Genomic DNA, 7,878 nt, shown 5'->3' on the forward strand with positions numbered 1-7,878 from the left:
CACACACATGCCTGCACACACGTAAAAAATATGTGATTGCGAAAAACATAATTTGAATTCAAGATGTCAAAATTCAATTTTTTTTTTTTAATCAGTCTTCACAGAAATTACACTCCTCCCCCTTCCTCCAAAAAAAAAAGTTCATGTAATGAGCCATGCAATGTTTCATTAAACAATAACTACCATTAATTTTAAATTTATCAAAATTATATAAACTAATCAATTGTGCATCGTTAACATTGTTTTCAATAAAACAAAACATTTATTACAAGTACAAACTCATTTATTGCAGATTTGTGCTACACAATTTCTAACATTATTTGCTTTCACAAATGCGGAATTATTAGTTTCCTTTGCTGCCATCATCAGTATCTTTGGCACTCATACTTGGAGATCAAATGTAATAATCGTAGGTACAACCTGACCATCTTTCAACAACTCCAATTATTTGCAGTTATTGTCAGAGACCTAAATTACAAAAGAAGGATAAGAGTATCAATGCATTATCAAAAATATGTAACACACAAGGCCGTCCACAGAGATTTTGGGTCCCATCACAAAATGAGTTTTCCGCCCCCCCCCCCTTCATATTGTTTACTTCTATATTCCAAGCCTAGTTTTGAAAATATTGGGCCCCTATCGGGCGCGGGTGTCCCTTCCCTCTCCTGTGCACACTCCTGGTAACAAATAAACTTTTTATTGAGTACACTATCAGGAGTCCCGTCATAAACATACACGTCAAAACAAAAAAATTACCTACGGTAGGATACTTGACTAGATTTTTTCTTGGCAACAGGAAAATAAGCTGACAGCAAGCGAAATAAGCAGTTCAAAGCACTGTGTCGAGGTTTGAAGAGATATTACGCATTTTACTTTAAATACATAGTTAATTTGTCAAACTGCTGCATGTTTTTTTTTTTTGCTATAATTTTTTTAATTAATGATTTCAATTTTACAAGCAGCAGTCTGTAGTAAATGTGTTAGAATGGAATGTGCCAGCCAATAACTCAAAAACAATTTTCAATCTCTTCTGATTCGCCAAGTAGGTAGCTATAATTTCTGTAAGTTACCGCCCATTGGCCAGGGCTAAGGCAGAAATACATGAAATACACCGCCAGCTCCGTCATTCCAGCCGAGGACTGCAGTTTTGTGCTTATTAGCACTCAATTTGTTTGGCACTCTTGGCTTCCTTAAGAGGTTTTCCACCTCCAGCTCAGTCACTTCCTATGCCGGGCTGTTGAGTGCTAATAAGCACTAAACTGCAGTCCTCGGCTGGAATGACTGAGCTGGCGGTGTATTTCAGGTAGCTATAGTTCGGCCAAACCTAACCTGGCGAAGATGCAATACTGAGATAGGATCTGTCTAGCCTTCACAATACTGCCAAGTTAGGTTTGCCCCAACTGTAGTAAGTATAACATTTTATCTGCTAACTCGATTTTTCTACCGAACCTCATTACTTGACTCTGAAGAAAGAAAACAAACTTATCCGTGAAAAATATATATTTCAGAAAGTTATATGAATTAGTTTGAATATATTAATCAATAATTTCAAAAATAGTGTCGTAAAATGAATCATAATAGATATAATCGAGCTGTATCTCGATATAAGGTCACCCTTCCGGACTGTTTGAAACTGATCTTAGAAGTGGGTGACCTTATAAACAATTCATATTCATTTGTCTACAGTTTCTTTTAAGCTTAATATATTCGTATACCTAGTGCTGTACCCAGTATTCAGTATATTGTTGCTCAGAGCAACAGTGAGCTATCTAATTCCAGAAATAACACTACTGTTGCTCTAAGGTGACGATATGCTCACTGGCCCCTAAAATTTAATGGCGCAGTCTGCACTATGACACCCCTGTTTAAAGTATATGCTCAGTGCTGGCCTGATCAGAAAATCCTCAGACTTGTAACTGGAGGTTTCCGAGTTCGCTGATGGTGACTGGGGCATGTTAAATATGCTGTGGTCACAAAGTCCTCGAAGTGAAATGATACTTCTGATGGTGGTGGACCAGGGATTGCTCAATTTCTGGTACAACAAGGTTAATCAAAAAAAAGCCAAATAAAAAGCAGCTTTGAAATTGATCTCCTCAGCATTGGAAATCTCAAAGTAACAGGTCAAGCACCAGTTCTACAAATATACTTGTTCCAACATGTCACATAGGTGACTTAAGAAAAAAAAAGTCTAGGTGACAAGTTGTTTTAGAGCAAGACTCTTTCAGAAGATCTTTCAGATTTTTCCTATTAACTCGGATAAATAATTTGTTGGTAGTCTACAATTTTTTTCTGGTTACCAAGAGTTCACAATTTTTGTCGGACTCTGCACATGCACTGTACGTTATATATACTATATTAATTTTACATGCATATGTAACACATCATGTTTTGTACTCACAATTTGATATTCACAGTAAATTTACCTCTTCTGTTCAAGTAGGGAACCCAGTAGGTACTTGCACCTTTGTTTGATCAGTTGCATTCCGTCCGTCATTTTCAAATTTCTTGGGAACTGAAACTTTTGGAAGAATTCCATTCTCCTGCCCCCCTTGGAAGATTCCAGCGTTGAGAAGGTGCAAGTGGACAGCATCTGGAATGTCAAAGAAATTGCTAAGAATAATATGATTCAAAGTTCTCAAAATAATGTATTTTTTAATGAAGAATAATAGTTTTTTATTCATTTTCTTAAAAATATATATATATTATACTCATTTATACAAATAACAAGCATTTAAACGCTTGGAAGAGGGGAGGGGGAGGGAGGAGCAATATACAAAACTGTTGTCTTGAAAACCCAAGTAGTTAACCTGAACCTAGATGCTTCAATTTGTTTATTGAAATCTAATCAGTTACAAGAAGCAAGTTTTTATACACATAGTTGTTTTTCATAGAATTTAAAATAAATTTAAAAAAAAAACAGTAGTATTTTCAGTAATAAGCAATATCTTTTAATTAACCTTAGATGTAAGCAGTAAAAGAACTTTCGGAAGTAGATATATTCATTAAATAATTTCATAATTCATTAAATAATTTCATAATTCATTAAATAATTTCATAAAATAATCAAGACTCAATGCTGTCATATGTTACAATTACTTCGTAATTAGAGGAACTTTTATAAAATAGCTTCTTGGCAAACAAATTTTGATTTAATTTTGGAAGCTTGTCACGATGTTATCAAGTTTAAAAAAAAGATGAATGTTCGAACAAGATAAAAATTTAATTTTAAGCAGCAATCATCGTTACAGAAGTCATAAAAGTATTTATTTGTAATAAAAATGTAACACTCACCTGCAAATCAACTGCGGATGCGAATATAGCAAAATATTTGTCATCGGCGATAGCGATTTCTGGCCGCTACACTTTGTACGCCATTGCTGGAAGATAAACAAAAATCAATCGAATCTTCCCAATCGTTCGAATCCAACCACTCGGATGGGTCACGTGGTACAAAACGTTCGAATCGTTTCAGTTGAAGCCGGAGTCGCTGCTTTTGATCGAAGCGTTCGATGGAAAAGGGGAAAACGTTCGAAAAATGTTTCAGTTGAATCTGCCCCTCACTCACGCTTCGGGCGCGCGGACTTCTTCACTTTTGCTCTAATGGTATCTTTGATGGCATTCAAACTTATGTCGAGATGCATATAACAGTCATCTTTTTTTTTTTTATTATTTTTTTTTTTTTAGAGTAGGTAAACAAAGAAAAAAAAATATATTAATCATAAATAAGAACATTACAGTTCAAGAACAAGCTTAAGATTTATTATGCAATAATTTAAATTTTCCAATTTCAATCAATTAAATTTGCACACACTGATGAGAATAATTACTGAAAGAATGTTTTTGAAAATATTTTCAAATATTTGGAAGAAATCCCCTATCTCCTCTCTTCCATTTCTGAGTATACTACGGACAAGCATTGAGCTCTATATAGTATCCTGGAGAGAAGCTACAATAGTGGAAACTTGAGCTCGCTTGGCGGGAGAAGGGGTAGAGTGAAAGACTAGATTTGTAAGATTATCGCTGTTTCGCTGGCGTTACGATTTTTGCTGATGCACTGTGCGATCGCTGATCTCATTGGATGCAACCAGTGATGCAATAGCTGCGCTTTTTGGGAGGATGGCAGTTTTGTTTTTCTCTTGAAAGGAAATAATTGATGCAATTGAAACTTAAATGAAGTATTGTTGTGTTGTGTACCGTATCCTGTTGTAAAACCATAAAGGGTGGGCTTGACACTTATATTTTATGTGAAATATGTTACAGTAGTTAGCAGTACAAGTACTTATATTAAATTAAAAAAATAAAATAATCGCGACCTCGATTACCTCAACTCATTTTAAGATGAATCTCGCGGGGAAAAGCGCGCATCTTAAATTCAAATATTTTTTACAAGAAATGAGAAAACAAGCAAAAAGAAAGATAATCATAACTACTGAGTTTTGCTAGTCGTAAAAGCAGAATCATGAGAGAAAATTGAAAATTCCTTACTAAAATCAATTACAGGTGTTTTGTTAACTCATAAGAATTGACAGTAGATAAGAATTTTAAATGATCAAGCTTTCTACTATTGTGTGACAGTAATGAAATCGTTACCAATCGCATAAATAAAGGCTTACAATTGTTCTTAAAACTTACTTCAGAAAGGTTATTTATACCTTCAGTTCAATATGAATCAAAAGCCCCAAACGAATTCTTTTGTAAGCAGGAAAAATGTGTTCTTTCGATTACTATCAACGGGTCAGTCCGAACACATAAAATAGAATACTTTTTTTTTTTTGAGCAATCACGAATTGCGTACTATTCTCACTTATTTCCCAAGTTTGATGTTGCTCTGATTTTTCAGATTACCATGACGATGGTTGTTTTTAGTACTTATTTAAGAGCGAAATTTTCGCCTTCATAGTTACAAATCATTACCATGACGACGGTTGTCATTAGTATTTATTTAGAGAGCAAAATTGTCGTCATCATAGTTAGAAATCGTCAGCGGACGCCCAACTCAATCAGACTTTACATTTAAAAAAGAAGGTTTTTCTGGGTAAAATTACGTTTTTTCAGGCGAAAACACCTGTATGGATGAATTTAAACAGTAAAACTTTATCTGAATTCAAAATTTCCCGATTACTCATTTCCATCAGTTAACACTGATAAGAAATAAAAAAATACATAACGTAATACGCTGTAAATAATCTTTATGATAAATGTACTGGTGGACATCGGCCATAAAATCACAATCTTAATTACTGCATTATTATCGCTATTTTCTTTTTCATGGATATGCCTCGTATAATCTATTCTGGAAAATCATGAGTCATTCTTGGACGGGTGCAGATTTCTTTGCCATTTACATTCCATTTCATCTCTAGAAACATGAACTTCAACGAGTAGGGTCCTATCGCAATTCGTGTTTGCGAAAAACTCAAGATGTCAAAATTCGAATGATTTTTTTTTCTCTAAATAACAGAGAACAGCACGGAAAAGGAAACGTAACTAAACTTCCAAGTGTTGCTACCCCCAAAAGTAGGATCAAGGGAAAATTTTAAATCTTTTTCAAAGCCTTTCTTGCTGAAATAAATGAGAAGTATTTTGTTTATTTAACAGAAACTGGCCGAACAGATAAAACTTTTAAATCAGTGATCTTTCCCTCGTCACCAATCGCATACATGAATAAAAGCTTAGGATTAAAATGGATAAGGCTTATGAATGAAAAGACATCCGAAAAAAGCTTTTGTTGAATGTCTTTTCATCCATAAGCCCATTTCTTTTGCATTGATGAAGGCGTTCCTTGTAACACCGAAACACGTGTCTGCAGTAATCTGCAATTTGTGCTTTCTGACGTTGTTACTTCTTACTTTACTTTTCAGCACAAAGATATTTATTTATCTTATGTTATACCATGCACTACATTTTCATGATTTTCAAAAACTGTTGGATTGATCAATGTGGTATATTTTCGTGCATTTCACCTTTTACTATTTTAAAAAAAAAGGTTTCAGAGGCACTTTTAGATAATGTTTTGACTCACATAAATGATATTAGCATGTTTTCTTTCTAGAAAAGAATGTATAAGAAAATTTTAAAATAACGATTATCAGGCCCGTCTTAAATGTGCTTATTTACTTTAAACAAGAGTTTGTTTTCTACTAGCATTCTTAAATATTACCCTGCGCCCTGCATTAGCTTATAGATAAATTCCTTCCGTTACCGTATTTTTTTGTCCTTCCGTTGCCATTAAAAACCATATAAATTAAATATCTACTAAAATTAAAAAAAAAAAAAAAACATTAGTTTCTATATCCCATAGGTTCTTGGTGAACTAATTGAGATGTAGTATTTCAGTAACGGAAGGACATCAAATTGTCACTTTAGTTATGGACCTATTTCATGGTTGAAATAAAGAAATTTGAAAAAACTTACCAAAAAGTTTATCTATACATTCAAAACACAAAAGTTAACCTAAATATTATATGCTGATAATAAGTTTATTTGAAAAACAGATGTAACAAAGCAGAGATTTTTTGCTGCGTAAAAACATAAACAGAAAACTTGATTTTGCACTTGATTTTCTGAAAGTCATCAAACTATTTAAGAAAAACAGGTTAAGATTCAAGAAATTCAATTATTTCTGATGGGAATAGTATATGGCAAGTGGCAGATTATTAATTTTTAAAATTCAAGTGTCAATCTCCTTTTTCTTGGAATTCACCTTTAGTAATTAACAGCTGAAAAAAAGTAGAATAAAGTAGAGTCCCGAGTTCACCAAATCAGGTAACGGTTTTTTTTTTTTTTTACGTTTGTCATTTTCCCACGCTGTATTCATAAGAAAAGGATAATAAAATAATGCATGAAAAGTGAATAATCGTCATTAATTCCTTGTTTAAGAATATTTGTGTGCTTAAATTCAGAAATTTATTACGCCTGGGTCGTGGCTATTGAAATCAAATTGCAGCAATTCCCTCACTGTCATCCCCTCACTAATATATACAATGGGGGAATGATTCGGAAATATTAATTCTGAAACATCACTCTGAATTTCAAATACATTTCTTTTACCACGTATTTTCTAATTCTAAGCGAATTCTTTTCATGTTTTGTTTTGTTTTCATAATTATTTTACGATAACCACAATTTGCTGATTTGCAACAACTGTATTTTTTTAATGAAAAACATACTTCTTTTTGATAACACTGCGCGATAAACAAAAATAATAAAAAAAGAAAAGAAATGAAAATGCCTCTTCAAAAATGCTTTTGACATCATTCTTGCTGACCCATGCGTAAAAATGAGCTCCTGAATCCAAATATGACCACTGTCCCCCTCCCCTCACTGAAAATTTTTCGAAGTAGCATCCCCCTAATTAGTTTTCAGTATTTAGACAGTTAAATATCCTTTTTTTTTTGGAGGGGAAGAGAGCATTCATCTGAGGTGCAAGAGAGGTAAAACGTTCAAAAGCATGAACATTTGTGGTAAGGACCCCTCCTTACCCCCCATGAGGGAGTACCCCCCTTCCTCCATCCTATACTCACTAATGGGGGTACTACAAAACTACTACTATGGGGGCGATGCATTACCCCAGAAATTTAAATATACATTAATTATTATACGAAAGGTTCATTACTGAGGATCTCGCTACTGATATTTATTTTTTAATTCATATAGCTACAAAAGCGCATTTTTTTAAATTTTATTTTGTATTTTTCATTTTATGTTTGCGTACGCATTTTCATTAACTTCTTTCTTCAACTTTGTATAATAAAATAATGGATTGGGATATAGGCTTAAAATGTGCCTTTAATTTTAACCATTTTCGTACTTTTCTCAAGGAAAATATGCTGAATACTTCGGAAAGAAAACCTAAAACTTCCTTGTAGAAAAGAGATA

The 7,878-nt window shown here is 33.4% G+C and overlaps 1 long non-coding RNA gene across 1 annotated transcript; it reads right to left on the reverse strand.

Moving 5' to 3' along the window:
• Positions 1-284: 284 nt before the first annotated feature.
• Positions 285-3,548, reverse strand: LOC129226512 (uncharacterized). The gene is made up of 3 exons (XR_008580791.1): positions 3,292-3,548; positions 2,424-2,590; positions 285-468 (listed from the first exon to the last, which is right to left on the reverse strand). It is a non-coding gene; the product is annotated as an uncharacterized LOC129226512 (long non-coding RNA).
• Positions 3,549-7,878: the final 4,330 nt, after the last annotated feature.

This window comes from Uloborus diversus, chromosome 7, assembly GCF_026930045.1.
Source record: "Uloborus diversus isolate 005 chromosome 7, Udiv.v.3.1, whole genome shotgun sequence".
Taxonomy (NCBI): Eukaryota; Metazoa; Arthropoda; class Arachnida; order Araneae; family Uloboridae; genus Uloborus; species Uloborus diversus.